General features: G+C 35.3%; 1 long non-coding RNA gene across 1 annotated transcript; it reads left to right on the top strand.

Annotated features, from left to right (window-relative positions):
* Positions 1-993: 993 nt before the first annotated feature.
* LOC131618547 (uncharacterized) lies at positions 994-2348 on the top strand. The gene is made up of 2 exons (XR_009288884.1): positions 994-1351; positions 2131-2348. It is a non-coding gene; the product is annotated as an uncharacterized LOC131618547 (long non-coding RNA).
* The last annotated feature ends 14282 nt before the right edge of the window (positions 2349-16630 follow it).

Raw genomic sequence — 16630 nt, 5'->3', positions numbered from 1 at the left:
AGGTAATACGAACTAAATTAAAGGGTCTTTAATGGAATCCAAGAATTTAAACAAAAGCTTAACGGCCATCGCCTAAATGCTTTTAGAACAACTTGTACAAGTACGTACAAACTCTTCTTAATTCATCCATTATAGACCAAACTCAATTCGATTATTAGAGGTTTTTTTTTATTATATATATAAAAAGAGTTGGAAAGAGGAATTTGGTGTTGACCGATATTTGTTATGAAAGGATAGATTTAACGAGTTGAAATTGTTTTTTTAATGGTTTGTAGAAAGGTGAGATAAATCGAATTTTAAAGAGTTTTTAATGGAGTCTAAGCATTCAAACAAAAGCTTAACGGCCATCGCCTAAATGCTTTAGAGCAATTTGTACAAGTACGTACAAACCCCTCTTGATTCATCCATTATCGACAAAACTCGATTCGATGAAAGAGGTTGGAAAAGGCACTGGGTATTAACCAAAATTTATTATGGAAATTGTTTAAAATGAGAAATGTGTTGTATCAATGACTTAATTAGTTTATTTGAGTTAATATAGATTAAAAATAGGAAGAGGTGTATTAATGAAAAAGGGTTTGTAAATAAAAATGAGCTAGGCCCACTAGCAATCATGGCCCACACACACAAAAACCTAATTAACTTCTAAAAATTCTAAATAATAATAATTAAATTAATAAAGAAAAAGAATGAGTAAATAAAATGGAATAAATAAAAATGGTGAGATGGCAGTAGCGTCCCTCCCCCTTAAAATCTCACATAAGTTGTTGTTTTTTTTCATTTTTTTTAATTTAATTAAGAAAAAAAACAATTATAGTTTTCCATATTAAAAGAGGAAGAGAAAATAAAGTATGGGAGAAAAAATAGGGACAAACCGTCCCACCACCACAAAAATCTCATGGAATGTTTTTATTTATTTTATAATTAAATAAATGCATTAATTGAAAATAAAGAATAAATTAAGTAAAATCAAAATAAACTTAACAAAGAGAACCCTCCCTTTTATTTTCATTACTCGTTCCGCCTCCTTCTCTCTCGCTCATATGAAACAGAGCAAGAGAAACACTCTCAACCCTCAACTCTCGATTTGTCTCTCTCTCTCTCTCTCTCTCTCTCTCTCGCACGAATCTCTCACACTCGCGGTTCAAACAACAACGTCAAACATAGCAAACAATATCGATACCCTTATCCCCACAAAACCCTAAATCCCCAATATCACTCTGTTCATATTGTTACATATAAAAGGCAAGAGCTATAATTTAAACAAGAATGAAAAGCCTGTACCGAGCAACAATGAAAGAAAGCTCCAATGGATTTACCGAATAACGATGACTCCGACGATAGCTTCAAGGTATTTCTTCTGCTCTCTTTACTTTTTCGTACACCGATGGTTCTTCTTCATCTTCGGCTCTCTGCGTACGTGCTTCATTCTGTCGTTTGGCTGTGCGTGTTTATTGTTCTGTTTGTGAGATTTGAGTGTTGTATTGAGTTGAGCGTTGGGTTGCTGTATTTTCTGCAGGTGTGAAGGTTATTGTTGGTAGAGGTTTGTGGTTCAGATTTTATGGGGTTACTGAGTTGAAGGTTGAGAGTTATGGCTGAGATTGAGTGAGGTTTTGAGCAGAGTGAGGTTTTTTTGGGTGTTGTGATGTGTGTAGTGATGTAGTAGTGTAGAGGAAACTGAGTATGGGTTGAGGGTAGAATTTCAGTGCAGATGTTTTTGTGTATTTGTTTCTACGGGGTTTTTGAACATTTTCTGAAGATTATTGTTGGTGAGGTCGGAACAGAGTTTTTGTAGGGTTTTTCTGTGTAGTTTTTTTTTATGAATTGAACAGAGGTTTGAGAGGGTTTTGGGATGAGTTCTCTCTAGGGTTTATGACCAAGTGTGGCTGCCGCTCTCCTCAATGAAACAGTAGATATATAGTGCTTAGGTTTGGGAATGATTTTAGGGTTGGATAGAAATGCTTAGGTTTGGAAACTGATTGGGAAAAAATGCAGTGTACTTTTGTATGGCAGTTTTTGTTTTTGCTAATTTTGTGCAATATTTTCTGATTCTTCATGTGCCAATGTTTGCATTTTCCCTCTCTTTTTCTTTTGAATTTAGGCTGATTTTGTTGTTTTTTATTTGTGTAGGTCTTATGCAGCGTGGAACAAGGCCTTTGCAAATGAGCATGGAAGATGTTTGGAGAATTGAAATTTTGAGGGCTAAGATTAGATTATCATGAAATCTCTTGTAATCCCTTTGTTATAGTACTTCAAAAATGAAGCACCATAATATCTTGTAACTATATTTAATAAACCTTGGATGGTAATTGATGACATATTTGAATGCAACTTGAAAATTTGAATAATGTCTTGAATGAGTTATAAACAATGTGATGAATTTTGGTACTTGTAACTTGACCATACATTCCTTTGCTTATTTGTACTTTATATACCAAGGAATTACATGAATGGATCTTCTTACCTTAGCCTCAAATTTAACATTGATAAATCATGACTTTCAGATCTTGAATCAAGATTCGTTCTTTCACAATATTGCATCCAGTAAACTTTCATGTTATGTTTCAATCTTAATTCCACAATAATCGCCTTGATACCTAAACTTTTTCTTTATTCATAAATGTGATACAAACCAAAAAGAATGCCTTGAATCAACAAATTCTCAAAAGAAAACTTAGTGCATCTTTTGTTGAGACAAACAAAACCTTTCTTCTAGTTGATGAAAATGCCTTGAAATGAAAATGATCCTTAGTTGAATTTTAGCAAACTCAATCATCATGAAATGTACCCTAATCCTCTGACTTTGAATGCTCAATGATGAAGAAATAAACTGGTAGGAACAAAACCCTAATTCTGCACAAAACGCTGATTATTTGTACCCATGCCTTATTGAATGAATCATATGCAAATGATCTAGTGGAATGAAATGTATGGGGCAAAAATTGGGGTATGACATCCCTCTACCAAAAAATGAAGGTTGATGGAGTTGGGAAGAAATACCCCAAAACCATAACCTAAAAAATATGTTTTTGCCCCTTTTAACGCACTTCTGTCCTGCCAGAATCGTCGGGCGAACGACACCAGTAGCAACATCACTGTTTTGGCCATAACTTGAGAACCGTAACTCCGATTTGCGCCCAGTTTGAAGCGTTGGAAAGCTTATTCAATTTCCTATCTAACAATGACAAAATATCAACCAAATTGATGATTTTTATTCTTTGATTTTGAGTCTTATTTGTTGATGACTTGGTTCCGTTGCTCAAAATCGCGTGTTTGAAGTCGTGTCTTCTGTAACACCCTTCTAAACCCCTGCAGCAATTATTAAAATAATCAGAGTAAAAACATGCAACCAAGGGTGCCACAATTCATTTTAAACCAAACATGTGTCAACTGTCATGCATTATTAGAAACGATTCATCAAATAAACAACATTATGTTTAACACAGCGGAAAATATGCAGCACAGAATACAAGTAATTGATCAAAATCAGAACCATTAAATAGAGTACGTAAATTGAACTCTAAACTAAATCGTTCCTAGTGTTACACTATCAGAGCATGACTGACACGACACCAACTAACGGATGAGCTCTACAAGCTATCCTCACCGAGCTATGAGCCGCTACTCCTCAATCTGAAAATATCAACATGTAAGGGTGAGTCTCATTCGCAATTAATCAATTTTATAAATTCACAAATAACAAGATATCATGCATATTATCCATTCAATTGAATATATTCAGGTTTACAATAATAATGCCCCAAACACATCAATTAAATCAATCACACCAAGTTATAACATTGGACATCTTCCATTCATGTTATAACCATACATACATCCTAATGCAATGCAACTACATGCATGTGGTACCATACATGGGCAAAACCCATCCGATTGATCTATTCATCACCAAGATACAACCCAAGCGGCATAAATTCCACACAATGAGAATTATGCCCACCATTTGATTCACAACATCACCGGGATCCATCACCAAAATGCGTATGAATGAATGCACACATATAACATACTTATAACATCACCGATCCGATGCACCGTATCGTATCACCATAACTCACCATTTTCATCACCGATAAAGTATGTACATGTCATCAGCATCATTCAAATCAACCACATATCATTCCAACAATCATTACAATTGCAGCACAATCATATCATAACCACATTATCACATTATAATCATGTTGTCACAACATCACCACTAGATCAAAATGAACAATGTCATCATCAATAACTCACCAAAAGCAACATCGAACGATATATTCAGTTTCAACACCATCCACAATTATATCATATATAATTCACACCGCATATAACGTCAAATCACAATTATATCATTACAACATCACCACATTGTCACATTAACCAAATCATGTACACAATATACAAAACACGTCATAAACGAAATAAATCGAGCTTTTCAAAAGAAACTCGGGTCGCTGCCCATTAAACCATTTTATTAGATAGAGTACTCGATTACCTTCCAAACGCATAAAACGACAACCAAAACAGACTTACAGTTTGAAAGTTATGAATTTTAGAAAATAAAATATTTTTCAAAAAGCTTCAGTGGTAACCGGTTACCATAATTGGGTAACCTGTTACCCTGTTCAAAAATTAGATTTTTAAGCTACTGTTTCCCTAGTAACCAGTTCCCGTAATTGGGTAACCTGTTACCCCATTCAACAATTGCACTTTCTACGCCTCTATTTGACAGGGTAACCGGTTACCATAACTGGGTAACCGGTTACCATAACTAGGTAACCCGTTACCCTACACCCAGAATCAAAAATTCTGCAGCTTCTTGCTGCTACGAAATTCACCCCTTTTACCCAAAATTCCAACTTTCAAACAACAAAAAATCATCCAAAAAGCATATGAATCGTACACATACATAACACAACAATTATAAACGCATCATTGCATCAAATTCTCCAATTCTAATCTATTTAGGGATTAATTTCCATGACCACTTCTACGAACTTCCATGAACAGTTCTACCCCAAAACCTAACATATTCAAATCAAATTAAACAACATACCAATCAATCCTACTACTCATGAATACATAATAGAGATTAATCGGAAGAGTCTCCTCTTACCTTAGAGTTTAGTTTGGTTCTTCCCCTTCCTATGCTCTTCAGCTCTTTCACGTTCTTCTCCTTTCTCCAATGTGCTCTTTCTCTTCTATTTAATTTTCTCTATTTTCCTTCTTTTATGAAAAATAGACCAAACTTTAGTAAAAGGCCTAACAAACAACCTCCCCTCTTTACTAACCACAACTCTGGCCCAATAACATTATTTCGCAATTTCTCCAAATAATCCAATTAAATTAATTAACTTTAAATAATTAATTTAAATTCCAATTAAATTAATTTATGAAATTATGGGGTGTTACATCTTCGACACTTTATTGTTCATGCTCCAAATACGCATCACTACCTACAAAATGAATTGAAAACTATGAAAAGGTACACAAATGAATCAAAACACAAGTATAAACAAACTAAACGTATTTACACACTAAACGGGGGATTATTCAACGAAATTTACACAAAAACATGATAAGTGCCACAAAATTATATATACAAAAGCACTACAAATTGGCACTTATCAGTGTTTTAAAAACCGAGGTAACAAAGCTATAAGTGAGCATCATTTTTTATACATAAAAAAATAATAAACCTATTCTCTCGGTTTTTTGGAAGAACCGAGGTAATATAGCTATAAGTTATCTCGCTTTGAATCCCTGTTACCGCATTTAAAAAAATTCAACGATTTATCACTTGGCGTCTTTTCCAAATTCCATGTTTTTCTATGTTAATTAGTAATTCTCAAAATCTTTGCTATCAATAAATAAGAATAAGAAATAATAGAAAAAAGAAATATTTTATTGATAATAAAATAAACAAGAAAATAGAGAAAACTATTCCACATATTCAAACTTCTCAGTCCACTCAACTTCAACATTATTCCTAACTATCCCTAACTTAGAGAAAAGTTCATAAAGAACGCTTCCATATGGTATAAGGAAAGTCATTTCCTCTCAAGAAATGCTTATCATTTCCTTCAAGAAGTTGAAAATGGTAAGAGAAATATTAACTCTGACGCTATAGGTGAGGAAGTACAAGAGATGCTTGTCATACCAAGTAAGCGTTTTCAATTGTTTCTCTCTTGGGCGGAGATTTACCACTATAAGTTGAAACCAAAATTTTGTAATAGGGCGTAGAGAAGCAGGACTGGTGAGCTTATCTTGGTTGGCATAGATTCGGTGAAGGTAGGTTGAGTAGACATTGTTGAATTGATAATGTTCAACATAATTACATGTCTCTTGACAATTGATTGTCATAGTAATTAGTGATGGAGTAATGATGAAATGAGAGCCACTGACATAGGACTAGATGACTTCATCATGACCAGCTGGCAAAACGAAGGCATTTATCCAGAACTCTTTAATGAGATTAGTGTATATAGGTCCATGTAGAATGTGAAAGTAACCATTCAACCTTTGTTTGTTAACAACTTTTCTTAGTTCAAAATGATCGAAATCATTGAAATCAACAAACTTTTCATTGATAAAGAACAAAATAAAATTATCACACATAAAAAATAAAATTATCTTACAATCAAGTGTTTTTAGAGAGAAGTTGGAGTTTCTCTCTCTAGGAATAACTTAACGTGTTTTTCCCCTCCCTAATCCTCGTGGATTGTGGTGGTTGTTTCCCCAGTTTTTCAGGTTTCCTTTTCCCAAACTGGGTTTTGGTCACTTTTTCTGTTTGTTTTATCTCTTCTCAAAAGTTTCTTTTTCTCCCCACTTTTCCCTTAATCCCACCCGGACTGTATGCAGCAAAAATTAGATCTTGATAATCCTTTCTACAAGTCCTACCTTTAGATCTATTCTTCATTTGCCGTTTTTTTGTCGCCAAAGTGAATCTGATTCAGTTGGATGGAGCGGTGGAAAAACATTCCACTCTCGAAGGAGGAAGAAGAAGGAATCGGAGCGTCACCTGAGGAGGTATGCGGGGAGGAAAGTTTTAACAAATCTCTTGTTGGCAAGCTGTGGACTGACAGTAGTTTTAATATCCGGGCTTTCAAGAGCACAATGTTATCATCATGGAAGCTCAAAAAACTCCGTTGAAATTCAAGATCTGAACAAGAACCTTTTTCTCTTCAAATTTGGAACAAAGATAGAAATGGAATATGTGATAAAGAGCGGCCCTTTGAGCTTTGATAGGGCTTTGCTAGTCCTTGAAAAAATTTCAGAAGAGGAGCAACCATCTGAAATCAACATGCATCAAGCTCCCTTTTGGGTTCGTGTTTATGAACTTCCTCTGGCTCTCTAAAAGGAGGCTATGGCAAAAAAAAAATTGGGAACATTCTTGGAGAGTTCGTAGAGATAGACTCCAAGGAGGCGTATAAAACTGGTAAATTTCTGAGACTAAAGGCAATGTTAGATCTTCGGAAGGCGCTGAAGAGAGGAACCATGGTAAAGTTCAAGGAGAAGAATCTAAGAGTTCATTTCAAATATGAGCGATTACATACCTTTTGTTATATTTGTGGAATGATAGGACACCAGCTTAAAGATTGCGAGGCTCTTGAAGATTTAAATCAGGAAGGTTTCGAGGATATAGATGAGCAAGAGCTTTCGTATGGCCACTAGTTGAGAGCATCCCCGCTTTCGAAATAGGAAGAAGAACAGAGAACAAAGGAATCTAGCTCCGGTACATGTAGTAGAGGTCTTTTCAATGCCCCCTCGAGTCTAAGCAGATGTGGTCTGAAGGAGAAGCAGAAGGCTGAGGAACCTGAAGTGAACCAGATTCAAGAGGTGCTTGAAGAAGGTTCAGGTAGTGGAATGTTGAAATCTTTAAAGGAAGGTCCTAAGGAGATGGTGAACATGGAGGATGTAGCAGAATCTTTAGGAGCTGTAGCTCTGTCCTTGAATGATAAAAATTGTCAGGTGACGCCTACTGTGGTTCTAGCAAATCAGAAAAAGTGGACCAGAAGAAAACCTAATAGGAACTCAGGGGAGGTAAAGAAAATAGTCAAGGAGATCGAAGGGGGGAAGCGACAGTTGGTGGATGTCCATATTGCTGAAGGATCTCTGATGGACATAGAGAGAGGGGAGAAGAAAAGGAAACAGGTTGGACAAGAGGGTTAACGCACAAGCAACTTTACCCCCCGAGCCCGTTTTCTTTTTAAAAGGTCTTTTTCTGTACTTTTTACCTTTCCTAAAATTGGACAAAATAAAAGTCGGTGGCGACTCATGCTCACCGCAACATTGTTGCTTATAAAAATAAAAGTCAGTTCACCGAGTTACAAACACCACAGACGGATTTTCATTTTTGATGAGCCTCTTTAAGGCTCGAACTGCACGGGTACACCCCAAACCCCGACAGTTCCAAATTCAGATCTTTTTTTATGTAGGCAGTGTTGGTCATCCAACCCCAAACCTGAAACATCCTGCTACTATCAATACGAACAAATTTATAGTTTATGCTCTAGTTATGGTGTACACGATTCTTCACGTGGAAACTCCATTCTAAGGGTTCAAACCTTCCCTAAACTGTACCAGGATCTCAAAAACATCATTAGTTTGTGTTAAACAGCAAGCATATACGAGTAGCAAAAAAAACAAAATATGCAAGAATATGTTAATCATGGTATGCCATTCTTATGCGTTAAACTTCCTGGTTTTTTGCTTAATCCTTACCCTTTGACGTCTCAGGGAGTGAATGGGACGGATTGATGCTCTGGAACGTATTGAAACGAAAATACTATGTATGCCCTAGTTCTTGAAATTTTTTGCAAGTGTGAGGGATGTGTTTGAGGCTATTTTTTCGTGTCCTGATCTCAGGTCATTATGCACATATATGAGAGATGATTTGGGTGAGAAAGACGGAAAGAAAACATGTCCTTAAATGCCATGAAAATCAAGGATTCTTTCCTTCTTTTTTTTTGAAAACTTCCCAAGTTTACGAGACCATTGCTTTGATGGAGATTAAAGGCATTGAATAAGTTTGATTCACCTTCTAGAATCCCCAAAAAAATAGGCGCCCACCCTTTCCTTTAATATTTATTTTGATTTTTTAATCTTTTTAATAGTAGTAATAATAATATTAACACTAAATCAAAAAATTAAAAAGTACTAAAAAAAACAAAAATTTACTGAGTAAAAATAAAATAAATAAAAGAGATTTGGATTTTTTTTTAAAATATTTTATGATTTTTTGTGAATAAAATATGAATAAAGAAAAGAAATTTTTTTTAATAAATAATAATTACGAAAATAATATTTAAATATTAAAAAAAGTTTTTTTTATTTATTTTGAATATAAGTAAAAAAAATGAATATTCTAAAAAAAACCTTAATTAAAAAATGAGAATTACAATTAAATGATTAAAAAGAAAAAACTTATTTTTTTGTGATTTTATTATTTTAATATAAATGAAAATTAAATTAAATCTATAGTTAGAAACAAATAAAGAGAAGAAGTGTTAGAAGTGGGATTCGAACCCGGGACCTTATACTTGCAAAGTTGCAAACTTACTTCCTTACCAATTATGCTATATTATTTATTCAAAATAAAAAAGCCAATTGAAAGTGTATGAAGCATCGGCCAACATTTTGCTATTTATTAAAATATAAATAATTTAAGAGTAAATTATTATATTTTAAAATAGACTTTAAATCGAATATTTATAAAATTCAGGATATCAATGTAAATGAACCCAAGATTTTATAAAAATTCAATTTTGAAATAGTTTCGAAACTTTTTTTTGAAAAGTGCGGGCAAATTTTGGGGTACAACAGTGTTTCTCTCAGAAACACGTCTCAAAGTGGAAGAAGCTTATCGAGTTCAGGAGAAAATAAAGTTTGAAAACTCTAATACAGTGGAGTGTGTGGGGTAGTGGAAAGGCTAGGGTGGGTGGAATCGTGATGTTGTGGAGGGATTTTGTTCAAATTTCGGTTGTTTCTTCATCCCTAAACCATGTTAAAGGGGTGATTCACAAGGAAGATGAGGACAGGTCGTGGAACATAATTGACATCAATGGTTTCCCGGAGGAGCAGAACAAACGGAAAACCTGGGAGCTAATTGCAAGTCTGACATATGATAGTGATGGAAGTCTCATTTGTTTTAGGGATTTTAATGATATTACCAAAATGAGGATAAGAAAGGAGGAACAACGAGAACTCAAGCTCAGATGTTGTGGGGTAGGCAAGTCCTGGAGGCTCGAGGCTTAACTGAATTGGAGTTTAAGGGGTATCCTTTTACGTGGTGCATAGGCAGGCAGGAGGACGAAAACATTCAATGCAGACTGGATAGAGGGTATGTCAACTCTTCTTTTCGATATATTTTTCCCGAAGCCAATATAATCCATCTTCCCCGGTATGGTTCGGACCATGCGGTTGTTCGTATTGATCTCATGGATGATGTTCAGAGAGAAGATAGTAAAAGGAAATATTTGTTTCGGTTTGAGGAAGCGTGGGCAAAGGATCCAAGGTGCGAGGATCTTGTGAGAAGAAGCTGGTATAGTTCCTCGGGTTCTGTTAATGGCAAATTGCTAAATATTCAAAATCTGCAACATTAGTTTAAGGAGTACCGTATAGGAGGAATGGCAAAGGAAATCAAGAGGATTGAAGAGAGACTTAAAGATAAAGCTTGCTGGAGTTCGGATGTAGAAAGTATTGGGAAACATAGATCCCTTGAAAATCAAATAAGCAAACTCTTTAGAATCAAGGAAACCATGTGGAGACAACGTAGCAGAGCAGACTGGCTAAGAGAGGGTGATCGCAATACAAGGTTCTTTCATGGCAAAGAGGACCAACAGAGGAAAACAAATACCATAAAGAAGCTTAAAGACAAGAATGGAGAGTGGAAAGGGGATCAGGAATCTGTGAAAAAATTCTGCTCGATTACTTTTCTGAGCTTTTTAAATCCTCTAATCCTTCTGATTTGGTTCAGGTGTGTGACACTGTGCAGGGTAAATTGACTGATAGCCATAAAGATGTGTGCTGAGGTGTATACGGCTGCAGAGGTTAAGGAGGCTTTATGGTAGATGTACCCTACCAAATCTCCAGGTCCAAACGGTTTACCGGTGTTATTTTTTTAGATGTACTGGGGGATATTGGGCCAGGAAGTCACGCAGTTGGTGCTCTCGATTATTAATCATCAGGATGATCCTCAACGGCTAAATAAAACTTTCATTGCTCTTATTCCAAAGAAGAAAAACCCAACCTCTCCCCAGGATTTCTGGCCTATTAGCTTGTGCATTGTCGTTATGAAAATGGTTACCAAGACGGTGGCAAATCGTTTGAAGAAAGTGTTACCGAAAGTGATTGATGAAGAAAAAAGTGCATTCATGAGGGGAATATACATAACCTATCATGCATTTATTGTGATGGAAGGTTTCCACTGGTTAAAAAAGAATAAAAAAGGAAATAAGGGGATGATGGCGCTGAAGCTTGACATGTCTAAGGCCTATGATAGGATTGAATGGGAGTTTGTGGTGAGAACTCTGGAAGCTATGGGTTTTCCCGATCAAATGATCCACCTGATAAAGATGTGAATATCCACTGTGTTGTATCAAATCCTTATAAATGGTCAACCTAGTAGAATGTTCATGCCCCAAAGGGGTCTCCGTCAAGGAGACCCTCTTTCTCCTTACCTGTTTATTATCTATGCAGATGTTCTATCGGAGATGCTGAAGCGTGGAGTCCAAGACAAAACAATTCATGGCTTAACGATCGCAAGGAAAGCTCCACTAATATCCCATTTTTTTCCGCTGATAATAGTCTTTTGTTTGCCCGTGCAAATTCTACAGAAGCGGAGAATATCATGAGGATCTTATCTGGGTATCAGCGTGCTTCTGGTCAAGTTGTCAATGTTGAAAAATTAGAAGTTTCCTTTAGCCAGAACATGGAGAGCAACACTCGCGAGTCTGTTAGGAGCGCCATAGGCATGGGGGTTGTTGGAAATCATGGAAACTACTTGGGCCTGCCAATTATATTGGGCCGGAAAAAGAAGGAAACCTTTTCTATGGTGGTTGATAGAGTTTGGAAGAAAATCAAAGGGTGTAAGGAGAATTTTTTATCTAGAGCAGGGAAGGAGGTGCTAATAAAATCTGTAGCCCAAGCAATTCCCAATTATGTGATGAGCTACTACTTGCTTTTAGATGGGATCTGCAAGGAGATTGAAGGTATTCTAGCCAAATTTTGGTGGGGAGCTAAGGAGGGGTTAGGAAAATCCATTGGATGAGTTAGGAACGCCTCTCGCAAACAAAATGTAGAGGGGGAATGGGTTTTCATGGTATTGAGAATTTCAACAAAAGCTTGCTTGGTAAACAATATTGGAGGTTGTTAAATGATGAGGATTCTTTCCTTGCAAGGGTTTTCAAAGGCAAATATTATTGTAGAAGCAATCTGTCTGAAGTGAACCTGGGTTTCTCTCCGAGTTACGCTTGGAAAAGCATTTTAAGCGCGAGGGAGTTGGTGGAAAGTCGAACAAGGTGGAGGGTAGGTGATGTGTGGAATATTATCGGTATTATCATACTTGGATGTACGATAGATTGTATCCAGGAAGACGTACACTTAAACAAAATTTTATAGATGGAGTTAATGAGTTTATCACGTGGGCGTTTGCTCAGGAATATTATCGAAGCGTAGGGAGAGTTAGGTGTCCTTGTCTTAAATGTGAATGTAGAGCTATATTTAGTGACCTAGAGGAAGTAGAATGCCAGTCACCTCACTCGGTCACATGTCCTTCCCCGCAGAGTCAGGTTGATCCTATGTCAATGTCTAGTACTCAGTTTTTTATGCCATCACTCTCATCTCAGTATCACATCAGATGATAAGAATGATATGGATGATGAGCATGAAGATTTCGAATAATGAATATGTATTGATGAGAATGTGTTTTTTATAATTTTACTTAATGAACCATCTATTGAATGTGTTAATGAATATGTATTTATGAGAACGTGTTTTCCAAATATATTATAAATTAATTGTGTATTCTCTATAAATAGGTAAAATGATGTCCGACCTAATAAGAGTAAGGGTACACGTGGTAAGAAGAAGTTCCAACGCTCGAGGATAATAGTATGTTAGTCACCTCACTCAGTCACGTGTCCTCCTCTGCAGAGTCAGGTTGATCCTATGTCCATGGCCAGTACTCAGTCTTTTATGCCATTACTCTCCTTCAGTATCCTATGTTCCCAACTGGGAGTCTGTTTTTTATTAGCCATGCGGGGGGACCATATTTTGTTAGGCCACCTGGTTTTCCATTCCAGCAGACACAGATACCCTCATCCTTCTAGCAGAAACAAACACCCTCCTCCTTCTAGCACACACACACGCCCTCATCCTTCCAATAGACACATATGTCCTCATCCTTCCAGCTGACCAGAGGATCTAGTTCTCCACCACCCACACTGGTCGCACCCCACATCCCACACATGTGCTCTCATCATTCCAACAGACTGGGGGATCCCATAGCTCACATCCCACACATGTACCTGCACATAAGGATGGTCATGTGGAGTCGGATAATAATGATATTGAGATGGGTGGAGACGATGATGAGTTGGATGAGAGCGATCTTTGAGGGGATGATGATCCGAGATAAATTCATATCATTGAGAGGAGATTTTGGATTTGGCCCGAAGGAAGCTCGTAAATTTCTTATTTATAAATTTTTATTTAAGTATACATTTTCATTTTTAATAACTTTTAAAATTAATACTAATTCAATTATTGTTGTTTAGTTCCGGGCTGAGTCGGACTGTTGCCAAAATTATAAGTTATATTATTAAGCAGAATTTTGGAAGAGTTTTAAAGAAGTTAAGGATAAATATCTCTGGTTTAAGCAATTTCAGGTATAATTAATTTATTTTTTAAGTTATTGTTATATATATATATATATATATATATATATATGACTTTTTCATTATAATTATCTAACTATTTATTTTAATGTCATACAACATTGCAAGAAAAATGTGTGTGGGATCCACTGAAAGAGAAGCAGATTAAAAAAATTATTATAGCAGAACAACAAGACAACTTTCTGACATGCTACGGCGTGTTAGAAAGCGTTGGGAACTTCTGGGCATCCGTCCCAATTGAATAGGCAAAGATGTCTTTGAGGATCTTCTTAAATATTGGGAAACAGATGAATTTAAGGCTAAATATGAAAAATGCAAAGAAGATTAGAGCATCTGAAAAAGGGGGTTGCCTTAATGCTGTTGGAAGTATAAATACTGCTGAGCATCTTCGACGCATGGTAATTATTTCCACTTTTAAAGTTATATTTTAATTTATAATATATATTATTAATTAAAGTTAATTTTATTATTTAAACCAAGCTTTTGGGGAGACCGCCACTGATGACCGAGTTGGTTTTAAAGACTCGGATAAAGAAAATGTGGGGTTTTGTTGACGATCATACACAAAAAGCTATGGTAAGTTATTTAATTTACGTTGTTCATATTTTTTTCTTCATTTTTTCGTAACTTTGTGGCGTGATTTTCACGTGGCAAGTGAGATGTTGTTGTGTGAAAATCATGTGGCAACTGAGAAGTTGTGGCGTGAAAATCTTGTGGCAATTGATAAGTTGTGGCGTGAAAATCGTGTGGCTATATTTCATATATTATTTAATTTAATTTACTTTAATTTAAATTATATTTTACTTAATTTTTTATGGTATGTGTAAGATGATTATCAAACAGTGCTTGGTGAATTTCTGACTCTTGATCCTCAATATACTCCGAGACCAGGAGAGCCGGTTCATCCATATCTGAATTTTTACATTTGGAGTTAAGTCAATGGCGGAAATGGGCCTAACAGGTGTTTTTTTGGTGGTGGAAATTATGCAGGAACCTTGAGAAGTGAGGATAAAATTCTATATCAAAGAGTTATGGACGGGGAGAGAGGGTCACATCAATTAAATTTGACAATGGAACAACAAGAAATAGTAAGACAATTGTCGTTAAATGAGGCGACACGCGAGGAGGCGCAACGTAAGGCGGCCTTGAAGGCCGAAATGGAGGCGACATTGAAGGCCCCAATGAAGGCAATGAAGGGTGAGCATCAGCGAAAAATGGAGGTCATGACGAAAAGGCAATATGATATGGAGTCGCAAATGCAGCAATTTATGCAATCGTTTGGTGGAAATCAAAACGTGGGTGGTCACGAACCGATGGATTAGAAGAACGAAAATAGTGTGAAGAAGTATTTTTTAAACATAAAATAAAAAAAGGATATTATATGTTTGTTATATTTTGTTAAAAAAAAAAGGATATAGTAGTTAATTTATAAAATACATTAAAAAATATATGTTTATAAAATTTTTAGTTAAAAAAACAAAAAATTTATGGTAATATATATTCAATATGTTTATTAAATATTTATTTATTATATATATTTATATATATAGTTTCAAAATGTGCAGTATGAAATATTATCGGTATTATCGTAGTTGGGTGTACGATAGTGTATCCAAGAAAGTGTGCACTTAAACCCAATTTTATAGAAGGAGGTAATGGATTTATCACGTGGGTGTTTGCTCATGAATGTTGTCGAAGCGAAGGAGGAGCTAGGTGTCTTTGTCTTAAATGTGAATGTAGACCTATATTTAGTGACCCAGAGGAACTATAATGTCATTTGCATAGAAGGGGTTTCATTGAAAATTACTGGGTTTGGACGTATAATGGTGAAGAATTGTCGAGTAACTTACCAGAGACTAGCAACACGCACGCTTCAAGTAGTCGACCACCTATGGAATATGAGGAAAACTTTAATCTTATCGGTGAGACGGTTGAGGATGTTTTTGGTGTGAACGTGACCTATGATCAATCTGAAGATTTTGACGGGGAAGAGTTGTTGAATGAGGAAGCGCGAAGATTTTATCAGTTGTTGAATGAGGTGAATACGCCGTTTTCACGAGGAAGATTGTGACATGATTTTGCTTGTTGTGACATGATAATCACGCCGTAAATAGCTTTTTTTTTTTGTAGTGAATTATGATCATGAAGCAATTGGTTACATGTAACTATCTAATAATGAATGATTAGATAATATATATACTTCAAAAAAATCGTAAGAATATCTTTAATTTTTATTTTTAAAAAATCAAAAAACTAATTTTAAAGGTGTATAATTGATTTTAATGTGTTTGATTATTTATTTAAAATATATTTGACTAGATCTTAAAAAAATAATAATTTTAAATTAAAATTTATAAACGGGAATAAGTTTAATATTGATTCAAATATCTCTATAAATAATGCAAAACGAAAAATAGTTTTATATATGGGAAAAAATTTACTGTTGATTAAAATAATTTTATAAACGGAAACAAGTTTACTTTTTATTCAAATATTTTTTAAAATAATGTCAAAAGAAAAATTTGTGTCACGAATAAAGGTATTGTGGCATTATCCAGACCAATTTTTAATGTGTTTAAAAGGCAATAAGACTGATGTGAAAAAGTTTGGCAAGTTTTTAGAAGATTTCATATGAAGGAACAATGCAAAGCAACTCTGGAACGAAATGTTGGAACAAGAATTGTTCTAATCAATATTCTGTATTTTGATGATAACATTATGTATGA

Source organism: Vicia villosa, linkage group LG7 (assembly GCF_029867415.1).
Source record: "Vicia villosa cultivar HV-30 ecotype Madison, WI linkage group LG7, Vvil1.0, whole genome shotgun sequence".
In the NCBI taxonomy this organism is placed as follows: domain Eukaryota; kingdom Viridiplantae; phylum Streptophyta; class Magnoliopsida; order Fabales; family Fabaceae; genus Vicia; species Vicia villosa.
The sequence above is the reverse complement of the archived record's forward strand: the minus strand, read 5'-3'. Positions and strand labels throughout refer to the sequence as shown.